The sequence below is a fragment of the Adiantum capillus-veneris genome, chromosome 17 (genome assembly GCF_014529385.1).
Source record: "Adiantum capillus-veneris isolate H3 chromosome 17, ASM1452938v2, whole genome shotgun sequence".
NCBI classification, from domain to species: Eukaryota; Viridiplantae; Streptophyta; class Polypodiopsida; order Polypodiales; family Pteridaceae; genus Adiantum; species Adiantum capillus-veneris.
Genome location: NC_140947.1, coordinates 55632413 through 55657061, shown reverse-complemented (window position 1 = coordinate 55657061; position 24649 = coordinate 55632413).

Here is a 24649-nt window from a genome sequence, read left to right as displayed (position 1 = left end):
AGGAGAGGGTTAGAATTTTTCTTCGAGACATAGTAATTTTATGGATAATACTTACTTGTCCTATGAGAACCGGCTCTAAAGTTAATCACTTGGCTTAGATGATTAAGAATTTCATAATTTTACTAATTAAATTACAAGAGAGATGAATTAAGCAAGCTCATCACTTTCCTAGTGCAATTAGAAAGATGCAGAATTACCGCATGCATAGGTGAGAGAAAATTCTCTTCTTAGTGGCTTAATGATGGATTAATGTTTCCTTAATCACATCTTAATGTATGAGAAAATTGAATCTAACTTAGTTACAAAAATATTGAGTGGTAAAAGAATGCATTTCATCAAATCTACATCATTACCGGCTTGACAATTAATTACTATGCTACGTAGAGAGAGAAATCTCTTCTAATCATGTATTAATCATTGATTAAGAGTGATGAATGGCTGCATAATTAGCTATTGGATTGATGATTATGTAATGGAATATAGATATGGAGATTTAGAGAGCAGCTATTGGGAATTATAGCTAGGATTAAGCATAGTAGATGAGGAGTTAAGATAATAGGGTGAAAGCATAGAATGGTGTCTAAATACTTGGTGTCCATGGACACCAAGTATGATGCTATGGATGGCACCATAGCTGGGATTTTAAGTCAATAATTTTTAAAATAATATAGGTACGATAACTGACTTCACGAATCCACTACTCGGATTGAAAGACATGGAGCGGTTAGCACGCGTGGACCTCTCCCTCTCTCTCCCTTTCTCTCTCTCTCTCAGATGGCCTCCAATGCCCATCTCCATCTCTCTCTCTCTCTCCTACTCTCCTGTTCAGAATATGGATGATGGAGACTCCCTTCCTCTTGCTTTGGTTCTAGCTCATACCTCCTCACAAGCAGTAATGGAGCTTCTTGAACTCAACAATGCAGAAAAACTGGATTTCAGTTCACTATTACAATCAGGAAGTTTTGTACGACTTCATTCATTTCAAACTACTGCAGACTGTTCCAGGATGGTGGACGATGGATTTTATGATGAGGCACATGGAATAGACACCATTCATACGCAGGTGCACTCCAAGAGAAAGGCTTGTCTAAATGAGGATGAAATTATTGCAGTGAGGAAGTATGAAGCACAGGCTAAACGTGAATACAGAAAGCGATGTCGTGCAAGAAAGCAAGTACATTGGAGCGGAAGATTGTCATAGGGAAGATTTTCATAGGGAGGACGTCGATGTACACACAAAGGAAGACAAGAAGCAACATAGTATTCAGAATATTGTTCAGCACATTGTGAGACAGTTGCATAGTTACGGGAAAGAAGATAAGAATGCAATTCTTCAAGGTGTTTTCAATGATGATAGAATCTTGCCATTCTGTGAAGATTTGTATCTTCCTGCAAATGGCCTTATTCTGCACTCAAGGTCTCCTTACTGGAATTAAAGATTCCAAAATCAGCTGACAAGATGTTTTTAAAACGAAGCACATTCAGCATGCTGGTGAATGGATTACTGCATGATAATGGGAGCCAAGGTAGAGGTGTTACTCTACATAAAGTGGCAAAGCTATTAAACGTTCATCCAAGGAATTTATATTCAGATTTGGGTAGACTTGACAGTGATCCTATGTCAAGTACGCTGAGGTTCGACTTATGCAAAAGGAAGTCTGGAGATGCTGGGTCCTTATCCGAGGAATTGAAGCAGACAATTATTACATTTTGGATAGAGCACAGTAGGGTGTCTCCAAACAAGAAAGATATTTGTCGGAAAAGATTGGGCAGAAAACATTATCAAGAGCATCCCATACACTTACTTGATGAATCTCAGGTAAACATGTCTTATTCTTACAATGAATAACTCTCAAGTGAAACATCTCACTCTTATGAATAGCTACCCATTGCGTGTTATGGAGTTGTTTACATCCTACTATATGTGATATGTAGCCAAGTAATGTGTCAATATAGTCCATTGTCTCTACCTATGCTATTATGTGTGCTATATTGCACAAGTGTAGCCCAATGTCCCTGTCTATGTTATAAGTGTGCCATGTAAAAGGACTCTATTGTAGTAAGATAGCAACATGTGTGCTATACAGTAAAAGTGTGTGTAAGAATAGCACAATGTTCTTGTCTATGATATGATGTGTGGTATGTGAAAGAGCTATATTACATATTGAGAGCACTATGTGTGCCATGTAGCGTTAGTGTGTGTAATACAAGGCCAATGTCCCTATCTATGCTATTATGTCATAGTATTTCTTACAGTATGAGTGCTATATAGCATAGCTATGTGTAATAATAGCCCGATGGTCCTGTCTATGCTATTATGTGTGCCATGTAGCAGGACTCTATTAGAGTATGACAACATCATGTCTGCTATATAGCAATAGCACAATATACCTATCTATGGTATTATGTGTGCTATCAGATTTTATAATATTATGAGAGCACTATGTGTGCTACATAGCAGATGTTAGTGTAATAGTAGCACGGTATCCATGTCTATGCTATTATGTGTGCTATGCAGAGTGTGATATGTGTAATAATAGCACAATATCCCTGTCTATGCTCTTTTGTGTGTTATGTAGAAGAACTGTGTTATAATATGAGAGCACTATGTGTGCTATATAGCAGATGTGTGTGATGTGTGTGTAATAATAGCTAAAAATCCCTATCTATGCTATTATGTGTTATATAACAAAATTGAGCATGTAATGAAAGCTGAGTTATCTATTTATGCTATTATCTGTGCTATGTAGCATAGATATGTGTATTTATACCAATGCATCTGTAGCTATACTATTATGTGTGATATATAGCAAAATGTAATTCTAATGCATTTTTTTTCAAGCAGACAGAGTATTTCTTGAAGTTTAAAGATAGCCACCCACATGTGACGATTGGGCAAAGGTCCTTTGAGAAGCTGAAGCCTTGGTTCGTGCGAAAGTTGAAAGATCGAAATACTTGCTGTTGTGTTTATCATATCAAACTGATGTATCTCAAAGATGCATTTAATGTTATGCGCTCATCTGCTTTTGGTTTTCATGGGAGGTCATGTACATGTAAATGCAATGTTTGCAAATCAGATGGGGTGAATGCAGAATGTCTTGCCGTTGAGCACTCATTTTCAAGGATCACGAAGTTGTGGGAATCATGCGTATGTACAAAGGCTGAGGGGGATATGTTCCATAAACACACCTGCTTGATGGGCCAATGCAAAAACTGTGGTATGGAAAAGCTCAGCCTTTGTCCACGAGAACTTGCAGAGATGACAAAGACAGTTCCAGTGCAAGTCTTCGAGGACATTAAAGTTCAAACTAAGCATGGTCTAAGTAAGAGAAAGATGTTGTCACTCAAATAGGTGGCTTTAAGTGAGCTGACAGGGAGGATAAAAGACGACATCAGAATCTTCATCGAGCACAATTTCACTTACAGATGGCAGGCACATCAATACAGAGAATGTTTGAAGGTGTTTCCTTCAGATACCATTATATCTGTAGTAGACTTTGCTGAAAATTACTCGTTCAAAGAGCAAAATGAAGTACAATCCATGCATTGGCATACAGATCAATGCACCATCCTTGTTCACATAACGTACATGCGTGACAACGAAGATGACAGTATTATCAAGCATATGCATTTCTACATCTCCGATGATAGGCAACATGATACGCTATTTGTCCAGCATTGTTTTCTTCTTTGTGATCAGTGGCTTAAAGACCAGGGGCTGAATTTCAAGAAGCACTGGGTGTGGTCAGATGGTGCAGCCTCGCAATTCAAGGCTGCAAGGCCATTTTACTTTGTTGCTAGATATTACCAACTAACGGGTACAGAGATGACATGGATTTTTTTTGGCTCTGGCCATGGCAAGGGGGAGCATGATGGCGTTGGCGCTGTGATAAAGAGAGCCCTTACACATGAACAACTCAAGAGTAATGGAGTTGTTCTTAGGCAAGCTGCAGACGTGGTTGCATATTTGACGAGAACAATGTCCAATGCTGCATGTAGCTCTTATGCACAATCCACTAAAGCAGGTCCTACTATAAACAGGAAATTTTGGCTAGTAAAAGAGGCAGAAGTGGACAGGTCTAATCTATGGGGTTGTGAGAGAGTACCAGGATCTCGATCACTCCATTGCATTTCAGGCTTTTGTCGTCATGATCCTACTCAATTAAGGACCAGGCGGCTTTCTTGTTTTTGTGATGCTTGCATGAAGGGCAATTGGAGGACTTGTTCCAACAAATCATATGCAGGCAAGAGGACACATAAGGCATTGAAACCACTCTTTGAGGTAGCAGAAGAGACTGAGGTACCAGAAGATGAAGCTGCAATGTTTGAGGGATCCCAGGATATGCTGAGTGAGTATCTCATTGAAGGTGATAACTTTGCAGTCAATGCAGAAGGTGTAGAGTTCTTTCTTTTGAGATGTACAAAGAGAAAATGGATGACAGATTGCATCTTAAGAGATAAGTGGAAAATAAAATGTGATAAAAACACTTATGTTGTCACAGGGTGTTATTATCAACAGCAAGAGGGGGACCCAAATCACTACACTCTACTTGATGATAGGGGAGTTACTAACTTGTACTCTCACCTTGTTCGGGAAATCAAGTTTGACATGCCTTTGGTAGATGCTACCTCAAAGACATATTATTTATCTCCGGAACTACATGAAACCATTTACAATGCCATGCCCTATGAAGCAGCATGATACCTATTTAACAAGGGTATATTATGTTCTATATAGCCTTCACCATTCAGTACCTCCTTACACATGTCCATTGTGCTATGTATCACATAGCACACAACCACACAGAGCACATAGCATAGAATCACACACATTTCAGATAATGAGGTTACTATTGTGAACATGTTGCACCTTGAAAAAATTTAGCCAAGATATTTGTCAGGAACGATTGGGAAGAAAACATTATCAAGAGCATCCCATTCACTTTCTTGATGAATCTCAGGTAAACATGTCTCATTCTTACAATCATCTCACTCTTATGAATAGCTACCCATTGGGTGTTATGGAGTTGTGTACATGCTACTATATGTGATATGTAGCCAAGTAATGTGTCAAGATAGTCCATTGTCTCTACCTAGGCTATTATGTGTGCTATATTGTACAAGTGTGTGTAATAATAGCCCGATGTCCCTGTCTATGCTATAAAAGGACTCTATTGTAGTAAGATAGCAACATGTGTGCTATACAGTAAAAGTGTGTGTATCACATAGCACAATGTTCCTGTTTATGATATGATGTGTGGTATGTGAAAGAGCTATATTACATATTGAGAGCACTATGTGTACCATATAGCATAAGTGTGTGTAATAAGAGGCCAATCTCCCTATCTATGCTATTATGTCATAGTATTTCTTGCAGTATGAGTGCTATATAGCATAACTATGTGTAATAATAGCCCGATGGTCCTGTCTATGCTATTATGTGTGCCATGTAGCAGGACTCTATCAGAGTATGACAACATCATATCAACAAAATAAAATTATATCATATCACCAAAATAAAATTACATCATTCAATCATTAAGTTTAGAGAACTTTGAACAGGTCAGTTTTTTGTATAGTAATCGCAAGTACATTCAGTGCACAAAATGCTATATACATGATTCCATAACCACAATCAACCTTCCTTACATACTTCTCGTTGACTTCTATAGTGGCTGATGACACGAGCAGACACACTGTCCGAAGGATTTTCAAACTCATTCATCTTTGCATAAGCATTAGGGCTGGGTGAGACTGTCCACTTGACTAACCAAGGGAACAATGTGCTAACCAAGTAAATTGGGGACTGACAAATATCTGCTGGTTCAAATGAAGTAGGACAGACACAAGTCTCGGGAGGGTTGAGCAGACACTTGTAGAGTGTGTCATCCACCACCAGTGTATTATCAGAGTTGAACTTAGGATGGTGCTTCCAAAAGTCTTTCAAACACTTGAAAAATATGGGCCTCGGAAAGCATGCACTCAAAGAAAGTGCTAGATTGTCCTGGGTCATGCACCTCCATAGTGCAACTTGTGCTCTTTGCAACAGTGCATGCAAAAAGATTGATGCATTGGGCCTGACCACATATTCAAATTGCATCTTTCCTGTAGCATTTGGCGTAGTGACTACCTGATAGCTTGATCTTGCCCAATGAGGAATACTGCTTCTTGCTATTCCTTTGTAGAAGGAGACCTTATACCTCCTTATGAGAAGCCCATTCACATCCAGTATGATGCATAAATTGTCCCTTCTCTTCTTGTCCTCAAAAGACGCAGGAGGCAGTGCAACAATCTGTACTTGCATTACCACAAGACACGGCCTCTCTTGCCTCTCAAATTCATGTCCATTTTTGGCCTCTTTATCAGCATTCTTTGTACCTGCCTCATCTGTATCTGTAGCAGCCGCTCGACCCATAGGGACCTCTGGACTTTTACCTTTGGTATTCCCACCTCTGCGCCTTTCCCTGCCTCATTGTTTTGATCTATACATTCCTCAGTTGTATTATGTGACTTCTCTCATTGCCTCTCCCGATTGAACTGCTCTGTCGTATGCCTCAGCTGTGTTGGCAGAAGCCGCGACATCACCATTACCCACTGCTGAGCCTATTCCAGGTACTCTCTTAGTGAGGTCCTCCTCACCCAAGCCTCCCATATCTTCAACAGTGGCATCTGTACCCTTTGCCTCCTCTGCATCAATAATATCATCAGCTGCATCACTTGGACAGACCACCTGGGCTTGAGCTGTGACATCACTTGCACCCACTGCCTCACGTGTTCCAGCTTCTCTCTCAATGAGGACCTCCTCACCCATGCCTCTGGTATCCTCAACAGTGGCATCTATACACGTAGGCACAACTGCATCAAGAAGGGCATCCATGACAGCATGAACAATACTTTCTGTTCCACCATCATTAACATTTCCATCAGCAGCAGCATCTGTGCTAGCATCAACTTCCATAGCATCCACAATGTCATTTGTGTAGGCATCAACTAATGTAGCATCATCAATGGCATTTGTGTAGGCATCAACTATGGTAGCATCATCAATGGCATCTGTGCCAGATTCAATAGTGGCATATGTACCCATAGCCACAACTGCATCAAGAAGGACATCTATGACAGCATGAACAACACTTTCTGTTCCACCATCATTAACATTGCCATCAGCAGCAGAATCTGTGCGAGCATCAACTTCCATAACATCCACAATGTCATTTGTGCAGGCCTCAACTAGCGTAGCATCAGCAATGGCATCTGTGCAGGCATCAACTACCATAGCATCATCAATGGAATCTGTGCCAGATTCAACTGTGGTGGGGGTGGATAATGTACCCTTTTCAAGTTTAGCACGTTCAACATGTGTATGCACATCATCATGCACAACCTGCACATCAACTGCATTAGGCACATTTGGAACAAATTCAGCAGTACTAGTAGGTGTGCAGGGATCAACTGTATCAAAAGACTCTTTTTTTTTTGCCTGTAACCCCCCTGGAAGCTATAGCACCCCCTCTTGGATTCTTCACAGGATAAGACTGAGCAAGTGAACCTACAGACCCCTCAACTATATCAAAAGACACTTTTTTTTTCCTGTAACCCCCCTGGAAGCTGTAGCACCCCTTCTTGGATTCTTCACAAGATAAGACTGAGCCAGTGAACCTACAGACCCCTCATCTAGAAACCCTGAAGAGCGAATGCGTCTCCTGCAAGTTCCTCTTTTTTCAGCTTCTTGATTATCTACGACAAGAGAAAGTAGAAACATATTACTAAACATGTACAGAAAATAAATCAAATAGTTTGCAACTACTCAATGAAAAGAATTAAGAGACATGTCACTAAAAAATTCCAACACTTGATTCATCAATGAGCATGGATACAATAGGGGTGCAATGGATTGCACATGCCTTCTAAAGACATCTTCTAATTGCATGAAGTTACAAAAAAAACACACTCATTGCTTTGCATTTGGTTTCTTTCTCTTCCTAAATGAATCAAGAGGTATATCCATTGTGGGACTTCCACCTAAGTTCTTGGGAGTCGATTTCTTGCGCTTTGGTGTTGGCTTCTTCCCCGCTGGAGGGGATGTTGCTTTCATTGCATCTGCAACTGCCTCATCTGATGCATCATCTCTAGTGTCCACACTTGGTGATGCTTTGGCACTCAACAGAGAACGCAACAACCTTCTTGGAGTTAGTTGTTGCCTAGGTGATTTGACTGCAGAAGACTTTGCCATCAAGATGTCTTCAACTACTCCACGTACTGCATCCCCTACGACAGACTCAGCTTCAAGGGCTGGCTGCATCCCGCGGGTAGACTCCGCTTCAAGCCTGGATACATCCCTGGGGTAATCAGGCCATTATTCCTTGTGGAATGCATCGTCTTGTTGGAGTATCCCAAAATACACACATAAATACTGATTTTGGTACCTACCAGTGGCCTGTGTAGAGACTCTCTCTGTTTTTGTCCTCAATGATTCTTGTATACAGGTCTCTACTGCAATGTCTGTACCTGCAAATGATTTCATTAAATGCAAGAGTTTAAACTACCAATGGAAAGTGGGCCTGCAATAGTAGTAGTAAATAATTGACACAATGACTACCTGCACTTGATTCTTTCATCTCACTCTTCACCTTCAGACCAATCACTCTTCACCTTCAGACCAATCATATGCTTAGCTCTAGGGGGAACAGACATGTTGCAATCTAGTGCAACACAATAGCCATAGTCCCTACATACATGCGCGAAGCATAGCATATGGTACACATGGGTGCAAGGCAGGGAGAATACATCCAAGCTTCTGGCATCGAACCGGAATCCACATCCTACACAATGGTAGAACCCATTAAGTGCCACCTCGCTAATGATCTGCTTAAAATCCACAGGAGGAAAAGGCTTCATCAAAATGGCTCCCACGTTATGTGAAGTCCTCTCCATGGTAACACAAAATTTAAAGTGCTCTGATTCCTGTGCTATGTTGGTCTCTACTTCTGCAAGTAGTGCCTGTGAAACAAATAAGACAACACATCTAATTTAAGTCTCAATAACCCAACAAAAGCAGATTGTTGAAAAGAATATGTAGCGTGAATCTTATCCCTTATTTGCAATAACACATATAAGACAAGCACTTACTCTATATGCTATAAACACAAGCTTGATGTGGTATATGATATGCACTGTGCTATATAGCACATAGCACAGTCCAAGTATAATGTGCTATAAGTGCTACATAGAGTATGCACTGTAGATCATAGCAGAGAGACTTTTTAAAGTACCAGATATAGCCCAAACATTTTCTCTATATGCTATATAGTACAAGCTTGTTGGGTATATGATGTGCAATGGGATATATGAGACATAGCACATAGCATATAGCACAAATATTGTGCTATGTAGCACATAGCAAAAATAGAGATTGTGCTATATAGCACAATTCACTATTCCACACACTCCAGGGCTATATTGTGAACATATAACACACAAAATGTGCTATTTAGCACATAGCACATATCAATATTTAACACACACTTCAGGGCTATATTGTGAGCATATAGCATACAGGTATGCTATATAGCACATATTACACATGTCCATTGTGCTATGTATCACATATCAGATAACCACACAAAGCACATAGCATAGAATCACACACATTCCAAATAGATGAGGGTACTATTGTGAACATGCTGCACCTAGATTGAACTATAAAGCACATAGCACATAACCACACATAGCATATAACCACCCACTCCATGAAGATGATGGCTATGTTGTGACCATATAGCACATAGCACATAGCATATAACCACCCACTCCATGAAGATGATGGCTATGTTGTGGCCATATAGCACATATTTTGTGCTATATAGCACATATCAGAAATAGAATATGCTCATACAGTACATAACCATACAATCCATAACACTCTAACCACATAACCACATGGAAGTGAACCACATACTCCAAAACAAAGTGAAGCACATGTAGGAGGGTATGCACCTTTGCTTTAGCCACATTGGCTTCTAATTCAGCAACGTTCTCTCTAGTAGTACTCGAGAAGAACTATCTAATCAAATCAATCAGGCGTTGTCGAGCTACACGGTCTTGCACGCAATCAATCTCCGTTTGCAACTTTATGGCCAAAATGTTTGAGCTTTGAGCACCCTCAGCCCTATGCAATTCTCTGACTTGATCCTCTACCTGCTTCTTTGCACCCTCAAGTCTTGACTTATAGTCTTGCAATCTGCCCTCTGCAATATTCTTCATTTCTGCTAGTGCCCTGCTATCCTCCTCTGCCAATTGTACCAGGAATCCTTCTGTAGGCACGCTTGACAATGGTACAGATGTACCTTCTGTTTTCAATGATGATGTGGTAGAGGCAGCAATGGTTTTGGAACCTCTCCCTCTACCACTCATCTGCTCTTCCCACCTCTTGATCTTGTTTTGCAAGTTGTATCTTTCTTCTGAGGCTCTCATTGCCCTCTCTGCAAAGATAGCCCAAGAAATTTGATGTTTGCAGTTTTCCAATGCAAAGGCCTTTGCAAATTGAGTCCCTACTTCATACATGAAGGGACCCTCTTGGTAGACATCCCAGTGTCTCCACACAAGCTTTTGTAAGAACTCCGACCGAGCATGGTATGCCTTCACTTTCTTCTGGCTACCCGGAACAGGCTTTGGGCATATGAAGACAACTTTCCAGTCCTCCTCAGAGATGTCATTGTTTCTTGTCAAGCTACGCGGATCAACTCCCTCCAATGGCAATCCACGATCCATATGAAATTCCTCGGCAAGACGACAAAACTTCGTATGCAGATGTGGTTCAATGTTCCTAACTAGACTACTGCTTGCTTGAATCGGATGCTTTGAGGAAGGTGCCATGATGCAGTCTCAAGTGATATACCTGCACATCATCCAATGAACTCATGAGACGTGGTGTGCCCTCGCTTATCATCCCTGCTAAAAAGAAACAAGAACTTCATGGGCCTGCTCTTGTAAGCAGGGCATTCAAGGTGATGTGCTATGGGATTTGCCCCAAGATTGCATGCAGCTTGTGGACTAGCAAATTACCTCGAGAGCTCGCCTCTTATTGCAAATGAGCAAGGTGTGGCACTCATGCAGCTCCAAATGCAGCTTAATGTAGCTAAATGATCCCAGGTGGGGCGCGCGTGCTCAAGCAGTAGAGAGTGTACATGTTCAATGGGAGAGACATACCTCGAAGAGAAGAGGGCAGTTACTGCAATTGTCCTTGAAGCAGCCAAGCTTGCACAATAGAAGTTCTAAGCACAGTAAACCTTGAGCACGCGCGCGCGCGCGCGCGAGAGAGAGAGAGAGAGAGAGAGAGAGAGAGGCGGGGGGCACGGTGTTTGAAACTGCCAACTACTCATGAAACAAAGTGGGTGTGTGAAGGCTGAATTTTTTAGTATAACATTTTTTAGAATATAAATTTGGACGCCTGAAATATGGCACAAGTGACCACACCCCCAATGTCATGCTATACTATTTAATTATATCACATATATAGCTTTCCACCTATTCATGCTTTCACCCAATAATGAAGAGAATTACAGAAGAGCATAAATTAAATCATGATTACCGTGATTAGGGCTGAAATTCTCTCGATTTTTTGATCCAAATGATATCTCAAGACGAGAATCCGGAAGCACTTCCCTCCTTTGCTTCTCCTCCAAAAACTGTGTGTGCCGGCAGCACCTCCCCAAGGTGTGTGTGTAGGTGTGTGTGTGTGTGTGTACTGGGTGTGTGTGTGAGCATGTGTGCCGGCAGCACCTCCCCAAGGTGTGTGTGTGTGTGTGTCCTGTGTGTGTGTGTGTACTGGGGGTGTGTGTGTGTGTGTGTGTGTGTGTGTAAGCACACTCTTAAATAGGCTCCTCCAAGCTGAAAATCGACCAGCCTTGCTATTTGCATCTAAGTGAGCTCTCACACCATGCATGACAAGTCTAGTTTCCTGCCTAGCAAGTGTCCAGTTAGCTAGTCTAACTGGCTCTCACACTCACTCTCAAGCTTGGAAACTCTCCCACAACTCCCGCAAGACAAGAGGGCGCCCCCTAGCTGCTAAAGCTGGCTCAGAGTGGCCTGGAACCTGCTCCCACACAGCCTTGAGCCTCGCTGCCTCCCAGCACAACTTTAGAAAAAATTGGTTTTAGGGTTAAACGGCCCATATGAGTCGGAATTTAATGCTGTAAATTGCTATACTAAGCTCTAACTAAGGCGTACTGATCTGAGTACCAGCCATATTTAGCAGCCCCCGGGGTCCGAAAATGCATTTTTTCAAGTTCAGGGTACGGGTTCAGTTTTTCGAGACGGTCAAAATTGGACGGGTCGGGTGACTAAAAACTTACTATTTTTGGAAATTTTTTTTACAAAAATTATTTTAATTCACATTTTGAAGCTTTAAAACATTCTAAACATCATGGCACTGACAGAATTCAGAAAACTGCTAAAAATAGTAACTTTTTCTATTATATTCATTTCATGGTACAATGGTGCTCTTTTTGGTCAGGGTCAGAGACCTTTCAACCTCCCCAACGTGAAAAATTTGAGATGTCCTCATCTCAAGAATGTGTTTGAGTATTCTTTTATGAGCGTTGGTTCGTCCTCGCAAGTTGCATCTTCTTCAGGGTAATCCTTCCACTTTACTAGATGCTCCGTGATAGTTCTATTGCGTAACTTCCTTTCCCTTGTTTCAAGTACATAGTGAGGTTGGAGCTCGAGAACTCCTTGTGTTGGCATGACTATCTGATATGAGTCCAAGAATTGATCAGGATTAGGAATTTAGGGTTTGAGTAAGCTGACGTGGAATACATCATGAACCTTCAAGTTTGCAGGTAACTTTAGCTTGTAGGCTTGATCACTCACAACCTTAAGAATCTCGAATGGTTCACAATACCTTGGGCTTAGCTTCTTATATATGCCTAGTGATAAGTTTCTTTTCTTTGGTCGGACTCGCAGAAAAACCTTATCCCCTTCTTTGAAAGTTCTTTCCGCACGGTTCTTATCTGCATAGTTCTTTTGTCTATCCTAAACCCGGGGAGGTCACCTATAAAAATGTAACCTATCACGTGAGTTCAACAGAAGGGTATTTAAAGTTCTTGAAACTGACAGAAATATATATATATAGAAGGGCATTATTTTTTCAAATTTGAAAAAAGCTTACAGATTTTAAAAGAAAAGGGTACATTATATTCTTTAAAAAATTCACAAATAAGGGGTTTTACAAACATGTCTTGAATGCACGTGATATGGTAGTTTTACACATAGTGAACCCCTCAAGATCCTAAGCGGCCTGAATGTCTTGGAGAATAGCTCTAGTCTGAGCTTCCATATATTCTAACATCTTCCTAGAGGATTCTACCCTGATGGTTGGATCTGAGAAGTTCAGTGGTGCTAAACAGTCCTGTCCATAAAGAGCTTTGAACGGTGACATTCCAATGCTTCTCTGTTCAGAAGAATTATAAGCATACTCCACCAAAGGTAGATATTGTAACCACTTCTTTGGTTCTTGCGAACAATAGGCTATGAGAATGTCCTCAATGACTTGATTAACCCTTTCAGTTTGCCCATCTGTCTGCGGATGATACGCTGTACTGAAGGCTAATTGTGACGCAATAGATTGGAAAAGAGAAGTCCAAAATTTTGATGTAAACTTGGCATCTCTATCACTGACGATTCGCTTGGGTAAACCATGTAACCTAAAAATCTCCTTGATGAATACCCGGCTAATATCTGAAGCAGTAAAGGTTGTCTTTACGGGTATTAGATGAGCCACTTTTGTGAGCATATCAACAACCACGAAAATAGAGTCATAACCTCATGTAGAAGGTAATCCTGTAACGAAGTCCATACTGATGCATTCCCATTTCATCTGGGGTATGTCAAGAGGTTGAAGTTGCCCTGGTAGCTTGATTCTTTCGGCTTTTATCCGTTGACAAGAAAGACATTGCCTCACATAGCGAAGTATGCCTCCTTTCATTCAAGACCAAAAATAACTCCTTCTGACAGCATGAAGAGTCTTAGCATAACCTGGATGTCCACATGTAGGGCTATCGTGTGCTTCATATAGAATGGCCTTCTTTAAAGCTGGGTCTATGGGTACACAGAGTCTATGTCTGTAGTAAAGACATCCTCCCATAAGAGAGTAATCTTTAGCTTCAGTCATCTTATTCTGTTGGACTAATGATACTATACGTTGGTACTCTGGATCTACCAAGGATGCTTCTTTGATTCTATCCCAGATAGGGTTATTTGGAATAGAGATAGCTTCGAGAAAGGATTTTCGGCTAAGTCCATCTGCAACTGCATTCTCCTTCCCTGGTCTATACTTTATGTCAAGGTCATATTCTTGTAAAAGCTCTATCCATCGTCGTTGTCTCATATTGAGAATAGGTTGAGTAAAAATCCATTTTAAGCTGTTGTGGTCTGTAACCAGCTGAAACTTGCATCCGAGAAGATAATGTCTCCATAACTTCAGCGCATGTGTAACTGCTAAAAGTTCCAAATCATGAGTAGGATAATTCTTCTCTTGATCCCTCAGATTTTCCAAAGTATACGCCACCGGTATTCCTTCTTGAGTAAGAACTCCGCCTATAGAAAATTTGCTAGCATCGGTCGCTACTTCAAATTCCTTACTAAAATCTGGGAGCTTTAAAATAGGATCTGAGACCAAGAACTCTTTTAGCTTAGCAAAGCTAGACTCGTGCTCGGTCTTCCATTCGATCCTCATTCCTTTCTTCAGGAGTTCCGTCAAAGGTGCATCAATATGTGCATAATCCTTGACAAAAATCTTGTACCATCCCGTTATCCCAAGAAATCCTCTTACTTCACTGACGGTGGATGGTTGAGGCCAATCAACGATATCCTTGACTTTGTCTGGGTCCACTGAAATCCCTTCGGCCGATATGACAAATCCAAGATAATTGACCTTTGGTGAGCAAAAGGTACACTTGCTCTCTTTAGCGTAAAGTGGGTGTTTATCGAAGAAGATCAAGTACTTTGCGAACATGTTCTTCATGATCTGACTCGTTCTTAGAATAGATCAGAATGTCATCAAAGAAAACCAAGGCAAAATCATCCAGATAAGGTCTGAAAATATCCTGCATAAGTCGATTGAAGCTTGCAGGAGCATTTGTTAGACCAAAAGACATTACTATGAATTCGTAATGTCAATACGTAGTGTTGAAAGCTGTCTTTGGAATATCTGATTCCTTGATCTTGATTTGGTAATATCTTGACCTTAGATCAATCTTTGTAAATATTTTGGCGCGTGGAGCCTGTCCAAGAGTTCGTCAATCCTTGGAATTGGATACTTGTTCTTGGCAGTCACCCGGTTCAATCCACGGTAATCTATGCATAGCCTTAAGGTTCCATCCTTCTTCTTCTGAAAAAGAACTGGTGCACCCCAAGGAGAAGTACTGGGTCGAATGAATCCTTGCTCAATGAGTTGCCTAAGTTGTTCCTTGAGTTCGATGGCCTCTGGAAGTGACATCTTATAAGGTCTTTTTGAAATAGGTTCACATCCAGGGATAGTCTCAATCTCATGATCAACCTCTCTATGTGGCGGAAGATTCGTAAGGTCTTCAGGGAGTACATCATCATACTCCCTCAACCAGTTTGGTCGAAGTGAGGTATCTAATTGGTCCACCTTGTTGAGCTTTACCGCATAAATTTTCTGCCCCTTTCTCAGTCCCTTCAAGAGTCTGCTGGCCTTAACTAGAGTAGCCCTAGGTCTCCCATTTCCCCCCTGGATTAAGGCTTCATTACCCAAGTTATCTATAAAGGTAAAGTTCCCCTGTGCACAATGGATGTGGGCCTTATTTTGCTTTAGCCAGTCCATCCCTAGTATCCCATCAAAGAATCCTAAGGGTAGGGTTCGAAATTGGGCAGAAGTTGGGTGTCCCCCTAAATCAAAGTCGATTTTTCCTGCAGAGTGTTGAGATACTACTTCCTTACCGTTTTCTAACTCTACAACTACCTTGCTTGTTGGATACTTATCTAGCTTTAGCTTCCTCATGCATCTGGGTGAAAGAAATGAAAGAGTACTACCACAATCTATAAGGAAGTTAACTTGTTCACCTTTGAGGGATCCTGGCGTAAGAATGACTGCGTATTGCTCGCAACCATTGGGGTTGTCAATTGTAGCATGCAAGGTTGCGCTCTCCACTGCTTCGTCACCCACAGTTGGTTGTACCACTGCGGCATTCACTCTGGCGGTAGCTCCACGCACTCACACTCTATTCATCCTTCCACGTCCTCCTCTTCCATTAGATTGGCCATGCCCATGGGCATTCAAGGGTATGGCATTGGCGCTGGTTGCCTCAGTGTTCTTGGGGCACTTGGATCTGTAATGTCCAAACTCGCCACAACCATAGCATCGAACATCTGGGAACTCCATGGTTGTGGTGGTAGTCACAATAGGATGCTGGTCATATGCTTGGTTGGCTGGTCTGTTATTCCAAGCATTTGTCTTTGCCCAATGATTCCTCCTATTCTGATTAACTTTTTGTACTTCAAGAGCTAGAGGTTTGGCCCTCAACAAGGCATCCTGTAGTGTTGTCGGCCTGAGAGCTTCCAATCGAGAATTCAAAGGGTCGATTAGCCCTTGGCAGAACCTCGCTACCTGTTGTTCCAAGGTCATCTTAGGAGCATATCTCCGAAGAGTGACAAACTTTGCATAATATTCTTCGACAGATGAAGTTAGCTGCCGAGGTGAAAAGAACTCGTTCATCTTCAAGGTTTTATAGGCGGGTGGTAAATAACGTCCCATTATTGCAGCTTTGATGTCTTCCCAGGATTGGGAAGATCCCTTAATATCCAAGTCCTTGCAATGTTGCTTCCACCATATCTTGGCATCACCAGACAAGCGGAACATCGCAAGCATGGTCTGATTCACGGGTTGGGTTCCCACAGCTTCAAAGTAATCGTCCATTGCTTCCATCCACACTTCCGCATCTCTCTCCACATTTTCCCCCTCACCCTTAAAGAGTGGAGGCTGGGCTTGTTTAAGGAGGCGCTTCTTCTCTTGCGCTGCCGAGTAGAGAGCAGCAGGCGGTGCCTACATGGGTTATACGAGATTCTTGATACCATTACTTGGATTTTCAAAATAGACACGAGACTTTAATTAAAATTCAAGATCCCACTTTATCAAGAGACAGAGATTCAGAGACAAAAAGCACTTTATTGATGGAAATTTATTACAATCGAAACCCCTCAAGGTTTAGGATAACTGATGATCAATTTATTACATGGCCTTTTTTTTTTGGATTGCGTATAAGATACGCCTAGCGGATTGTGTTCACATGATACTTTACTTTATTCGTGAAGTAGTTTCTATACTCATCCTTGAGTGGATATTAAACTATGGTGTCGAGCCAGGATTCTTCTTTTGGTACTCCAAAAGTTTTGACTCTGTTTGCTGGGATTACATTGGTGACCTTCTCCAAAATCCACTCGTTGAGGGTTTGATTGGTGTCGTCAGAGACAGTCAGGTCCAATCGTGTAGGAAGCAAGTAGAATATCTCCACCATCCTCAACTCTTCTCCCCAACGTATCTTCTTCAAATCGATAGCCAGGCATCCTAGCTTCCGAGCATTGATGTAGTAAACCCCTCCTGCAAGTGTCCAATCAAGTCCCTATCCTCTATCGGTGCGAGTGGAGTGTGGCATATGAGCCTTCATCAGTATCTCCATGACATATCACCTGAATTGGTAAACTGGGGATCGTCGAGCTTTCTCGTAAATAAGCTCAAACACTTGGAACTTCCGATATTCTAGCACGGGGTCTTCCTGCAATACCAATGCAAGGAATTCGGATCAGCTACCTATATACTTTTAGTTCCTTTTAAATATTCAAACAATACGACTATATTTCTCAGCCTAACCTGAGCTCTAATACCAGGTGTGAGGTCCCCACCCCGCCGTATCAAAAGGCGGATCTGATGGTGAACCTGGTGGCTGAAGGAGTACGAGCGGAAGTGCGACGCGAGAGAGAATGCGAGAAGAAGAGCACGATGATATGGTGAACTCGCTCTACTATAATGTGTAGAGCATAGTGAATTCTTATTAGGTTTTTACAAAAGAATATGTGTACATACCTGGCGGCCCGCCCACTTACTTGGGCGACCACATTGCGTTTTATACCCCAACAACCTCCCACTTAAAGTCCAATGTGGTAATTTAAGTGTGAGAGAAGCTACTATGCAAGCTAATATACAAGAGATGTAGAGAAGTGATGTACTACCCTACACCTAACTGCTTGCGAAAATGCGCAAAGCTCTCTGAGGGAAGTCCTTTTGTAAGTAGATCAACAGGATTTTCTGTGGTGTGAACTTTGACAAGCTAAAGTTGCTTATCCTCGAGCATTTCCCTGATGAAATGATACTTCACATCCACATGCTTTGTCTTTGAGTGATAAACTGGATTGCGAGCCAATTGTATAGCACTTTGACTATCACAATATAACACAAGCATCTCTTCTTTGATTCCCAAATCTGTTACTAGTCGATTAAGACAAATTGATTCTTTGCATGCCTCTGATGCTGCAACATATTCAGCCTCTGTAGTAGACTGAGTAACACAATCTTGTAATCTAGAACGCCATGATACTACTCCACCAACCAATGTAAAGACATACCTTGACGTAGACCTTCAGTTGTCTAAGTCACCTGCATAATCTGAGTCTGTAAAACCCTTTACACTTAGCTCCTGACTCCCATAGCATATACGCATACTCTTTGTAGCTTTCAGGTATCTCAATATTCCTTTCACTGCCTCCCAATGTTTCTTGCCTGGGTTTGACATGTATCGACTTACTACTCCCACTGCAAATGCAATGTTTGGGCGAGTAGCAATCATTGCATACATCAAACTACCCACTACAGACGCATATGGAATCTTATCCATTTCAGCCTGTTCTTCCTTAGACACAGGACAATCTTGTTTGCTAAGTTTCACATATGGTGGCAATGGAACACTCAATGCCTTTCCCTTCTCCATATTGAAACGTTGCAAAACCTTGTCAATATACTCTGTTTGAGATAACCAAATCAACTTCTTTGATCTGTCTCTCTCAATGCGGATACCAAGTATATGACTTGCCTCACCCATGTCTTTCATGTCAAACGATTTTGCCATCTTTGACTTCAAAGCTGAAATTTCTTCCAAGTGCTTGCCAGCAATCAACATGTCATCCACATACAAAATAAGGATCAGCCAACTGCCATCCTTAGCCTTCTTTGTATATAGACAGTGATCGAACTCACTACGTTTGTAGCCTTGAGAAAGCATAAACTTGTGGAATTTATGGTACCATGTCCTCGGTGATTGTTTTAAGCCATAAAGACTCTTTAACAACTGGCATACCCAATCTTCCTTGCCTTTCTCAACAAACCCTTCTGGCTGCTGCATGTAAATTTCCACATCTAAATCACCATGCAAGAACGCTGTCTTGACATCCATTTGGTGCAACACCAAATCTAATATGGCAACCAATGCAAGAAAGCATCTCAATGTAGTCATCTTGACCACCTGAGAGAAGACTTCATCAAAGTCAATGCCTTGTTCTTGCTTAAAGCCCTTGGGAACAAGCCTTGCTTTGTACTTTGGCTGACTATCATGAGCGGTGATCTTATACCTGTAAACCCATTTACAAGGTAGAGCCTTTTTGCCCTGTGGTAATTTAACTAGCTTGCATGTCTGGTTTTTATGCAGAGCTGTCATCTCTGACTGCATGGCCAATTGCCAATTCCCGGAGTCCTTCATTTGCACTGCTTCCTTGTAACATGAAGGCTCATTACAATCAGTCAACATGACATAGTTCATAGATGGAACAAACCGATCAGGAGGTCGTAAGATACGTCCCAATTTACGCAAAAGAGGTGGCTGAGGCTCAGCCACAACCCGTGGTTCCAATCTATCCTTTCCTTGGTCCTCTTGAGCCCGGACATTTTGTCTTGCACGTGCAGGTCCATCTTTTTGGAAGACAACTCTTCTAATCTCCTCAACCCTCTCTGGTTTAAATTGATATTTGGCTTCATTAAAGTGAACATCATTGCTGCGGATAACCTTTTTGGATTTGGGATTCCAAAGTCTATACCCTATCTCACCAGAATTACCATAGCCTAGAAAGATGCACTTTCTACTCTTTGGCTCAAGTTTGTTCCTAAATTCCTTTGGAACATGAGTATATGCCTCACAGCCAAAGACTTTGAGATGCTTGTATGAGGGTATTTTGCCTCACCATACCATCTCTTCCACTAAATCTTTCTGCAAAACCTTGCTAGGAGATCTATTTATAAGATGAACAGCTGTTGATACAGCTTCAGCCCAAAACCCATTTGGCAATTGTGCATTAGACAACATACTTCTAACCTTCTCTTGTATGGTCCTATTCATCCTCTCAGCAACACCATTTTGAGGAGGATTGTAAGGAGCAGTAAGTTCACGTTTTATACCTTTTGACTCATAAAAGTCCTGAAAGGCCTTTGAAACATACTCTCCACCATTGTCAGTCTGTAAGCATTTAAGCTTCTTGCCACTCTGATTTTCCACAAGTGTCACAAACGTTTTGAAAACAGTAAACGCTTCATCCTTGTGCTTGAGAAAGTAAACCCATACTTTCCTCGAGTAATCATCTATAAATGTCATAAAGTAAGAAGCTCCCCCTAGAGATAGTTTAGGCATAGGTCCACACAAATCACTATGAACAAGTGCCAACTGTGTATCTCTTCTACTGCTTCTATGCTTATGTGGCTGCTGTGTTTGCTTACCATACAGACAATGTTCACAGAATTCAAAATCATTAAATGAAAAGCCAGGCAAATAACCAGAATGAGACAAGATTTCCATTCCCTTCTTGGACATATGTCCTAACCGGCTATGCCACAAAGAAACGTTTGGCTGCTCGGTTACATTGATTACATTTTTAGAGACATTTGATACATAAATCATGTAAAGTCCTCCAGACTTTACTCCATGTGCTACTGTCATAGAACCCTTGGATATCTTCCACATGTTCTGTCCAAAAGTGGTGACGTAGCAAGCATCATCAAGTAAACCTGTACTGATCAAGCTCTTTGTAATTGTGAGAACATGTCTCACATTCTTCAGCGTGAAAGAAGAGCCATTCTGAAACTTCAATTGAACGTCTCCAACACCTAAGATCTCACATGTCTGCCCATTGCCTAGCCGAACATGATCTTTAGTGGTGACATAAGAGGTAAACCACTCCTTGTTTGGAGACACATAAAGTGATGCCCCTGAGTCTATAATCCAGTCACTCAGTGCATCTCCATTAGATGCTGTAAGAAGAGCTGAGTCCATTGTATTCTTCAAGAAGTAGATGTCTCCTGACACTAGACTGTCATCCTCTGCAACAGTGTTTGTCACATTTATTTCTTGAATCTTCACTGAGGACTTGTTCTTCTCACCATGGTCTTCAGCTTTCTCTTTGCCTTTTTCTACTTTCCATTCTCTGCAGTCTCTTTTCATGTGACCCTTCTTGCCACAATGGTAGCATTCTATGTCACTCTTGCATTTAGCACTGCGGGACTTGCAACGAGACTGATTCCTCTTTCCACCTTTGTACTTTTGTTTGGTCCTTCCCCTGACAACTAAGGCTGTTCCTTTGCCTTTGTCCATTTTCTTTCTATTGGTTTCTTCAGTAAGCAGACTTCCTTCTACACCTGCTATGTTCAAACCATCTGGAGGTGCAGAATTACTCAAAGCTGTGCGAAAAGTGTCCCACCTTTCCGGCAATGTGATCAACAGGAACATAGCTCGAACAGGTTCATCAAACTTGACACCTTGAGCTGACAACTGACTGTAGATTGTGTTGAATTCATTCAGATGATTGGACATAGGTGTCCCTTCTTTCATCTTCAAGTCAACAAGCTTCTTAAGCCAGTATACCTGTGAAGCTGCACTCTGCTTCTCATAAAGATCACTCAGCTTTAACCATGCTTGATAAGCCGACATCTCGTCTGCTACATTGAAGTAAACGCTTTCTGCCAAAGTCAGCATAATGGTAGAAAGTGCCAATTCATCCATTTCGCTCCATTCATCTTCGTCCATATCTTCTGGTTTTATCCCCTTGAGCTTTATAGGTTTTCTCTGCTTCTTTTGTACCAACACGTGCCAAATCTGCTTCTTCCACAATGGGAAATTGGTTCCATCCAGCTTGTTGATATTGTAAAGAGCAGTGTCCTGTGATCCAGCCATAGCTACGCTTCACAGTGGTTTACTTTCCTGGGAAAAATTCGGCAGAGTTTCCGCTGTAAACTGACCTCTGAACCAATATCAACCTGTCAAATGAACCAAGAAAGCTTCAGATTCTGCATAAATTTCGGCAGAGTCTCCTTTGTAAAATGGCTCTGGTGTACTCAAAAAATAGACCAAAAAACAGCTCAAAAAACACTGTCTCTCTGACACTGTTAGCTGCGGGTAAACCTGTCCTGCACCTGTACTGTCTCTGACTGTCCTATCACTGTCTTGTAAGCATAGACTGTGACAATGCCTCAACGGCAGTAAAGCAAAGATGCAATCCCAATTGTCTAACTCACAGTCAATACATCCTAGCTGCCTATCTAAGGGTGCTCGAGGGATCGCTATCACCGAAAGGATCTCAACATTCGAGAATCCCCCAGCTCAATAAAACCTCACTCGACCCTCAACAAAGGCTGCAATAAATCTGACAGTACATAGACTTCCCACAAAGTCATACATCCACAAATTTCCCACTGTATGCTGTAACCGCTGCGGCGGTTGTTTGCTGCGTGACTCACAGCCAGCAAACCCTCAACAGACATACATCATCTCTGACAATACATCCCATGTGGAAGTACCTGCAATGTCACGATGAAATCTGGAATATCAAGCAGCAAACACAAGCTACCTGATGAACTAGTGGATGTCTCCTACAGTCTGTGTGTAGATACACCCGTGTCGTATGTGACACGTCTCCAAGAACTGTGAGCCGTCCTTCGATGTGTAGACAACCACAATTCAACACTCTGGGAGTGTCGATATCCTCAGCACCTGCAGTCGTAGGCCGAAATTCCCAAATTTGCAGAGTCGGATCTGCACCCGTCGAGACCACGTAGTCGAAAATGGCCTGCGCAGACCTTTGTCGAAGCCGAACAGTGGCCGAGATGACCTCAGAATGAAATTCTGACAACACCAAGCCCTTCCATATCTCCCACGAGATTTGGGGCTGTGTCTTCGCCTGTCGAATTTCACTCCAATTTGAGTTGGTGACTCTAGCCTCCTGTAGTGCTGCCCCGAGCCTCGATCTGAGCTCTGATACCAGTTGAAGGAGTACGAGCGGAAGTGCGACGCGAGCGAGAGTGCGAGAAGAAGAGCACGACGATATGGTGAACTCGCTCTACTGTAATTTGTAGAGCATAGTGAGTTCTTATTAGGTTTTTACAAAAGAATATGTGTACATACCTGGCGGCCCGCCCACTTACCTGGGCGACCACATTGGGCTTTATACCCCAACAGTGGCCACTAGATCTATAACGGAAGCAAACAAAGTGGTTCAGGGTTCAACTAGCGGACGATCTCTCATCACAAAGTGAGTCGAGCGCTAGGGGCAATGAGTATTTCTAGTATCGATTTAAACACTATGGGGATAGAGAGTTCCCGACCAATCAGGACCACCCTTCTCATAGGCATTGGCAACCTGAGCCAAGCCCCCACTTTCCACCCCCACACTCACACTTCCTTGTGTGCCCTAATTACTACCACAATGGTTGTTCAACATAAAAATTCCTTGATTAGATTCCGAATCACAATGTTCGTTAAGATAGACCTTCAACCAGTATTGCAAGCGGCACCAAGACAATATTCCAGTAAAAATCTACTCAAACTTATTCATTAAAATTCTAATGTTCTCGAGGTACTACATCCCCCCTCCAGCGAGTGTTTACTCCTCCCGTTGTCGCCTAGCTGCCCATACAACTAGTTATGTCCACCGCATAGAAAGCACGACATGGACATTCCTACCGCATAGAAAGCAAGACGTGGGTTCCCACCGCATAGAAAGCAAGTCGTGGGTATCCACCACATAGAAAGAAAGTCGTGGATTCAAGAGCCCTTAACCAGGAACTCTGCCCCCTGTGATTAGGAGGGGGATCAGGACGAATTCAACATTGGAAATAGAATGAACATGTCGAGCTAAATTTTCCTTAGCAGACATTCTTTCCTATTGCAAACAGTATATCCATCAATCATTTCTTTCCTACTTTGGACTTAATGACCTCAAATGCCGAGGTTTCCGTCGGATTTCTCCAACATGTTTGGGGGTATGTTCTTTCCTAGCTAAACGTGTGCAATGTTAAATTAAACAACTTGAATAAAATTGTGACCTACCTCTTCCATTTCTTCGTCAATGGCCCGTGAGATGGCCAGTGCTTGTTCGTCCATGGGAGCTTTTCCTTTTGCATTCACATTGCTCGTTCCCGCCTCGCGGTCGTGGGCACCACCGAAGCGAGTTCTCTTAACCGAGGCCATTTTATACTCACTACTTTAAATGATAAACTTGGAGAAAAGAGCTAATGTCCGAGAGCATCATAACAATCCAAATGATAGATTAGAATCATTGAACAATCCCTCTTATAGGAGAGGATTAGAATTTTTCTTTGAGA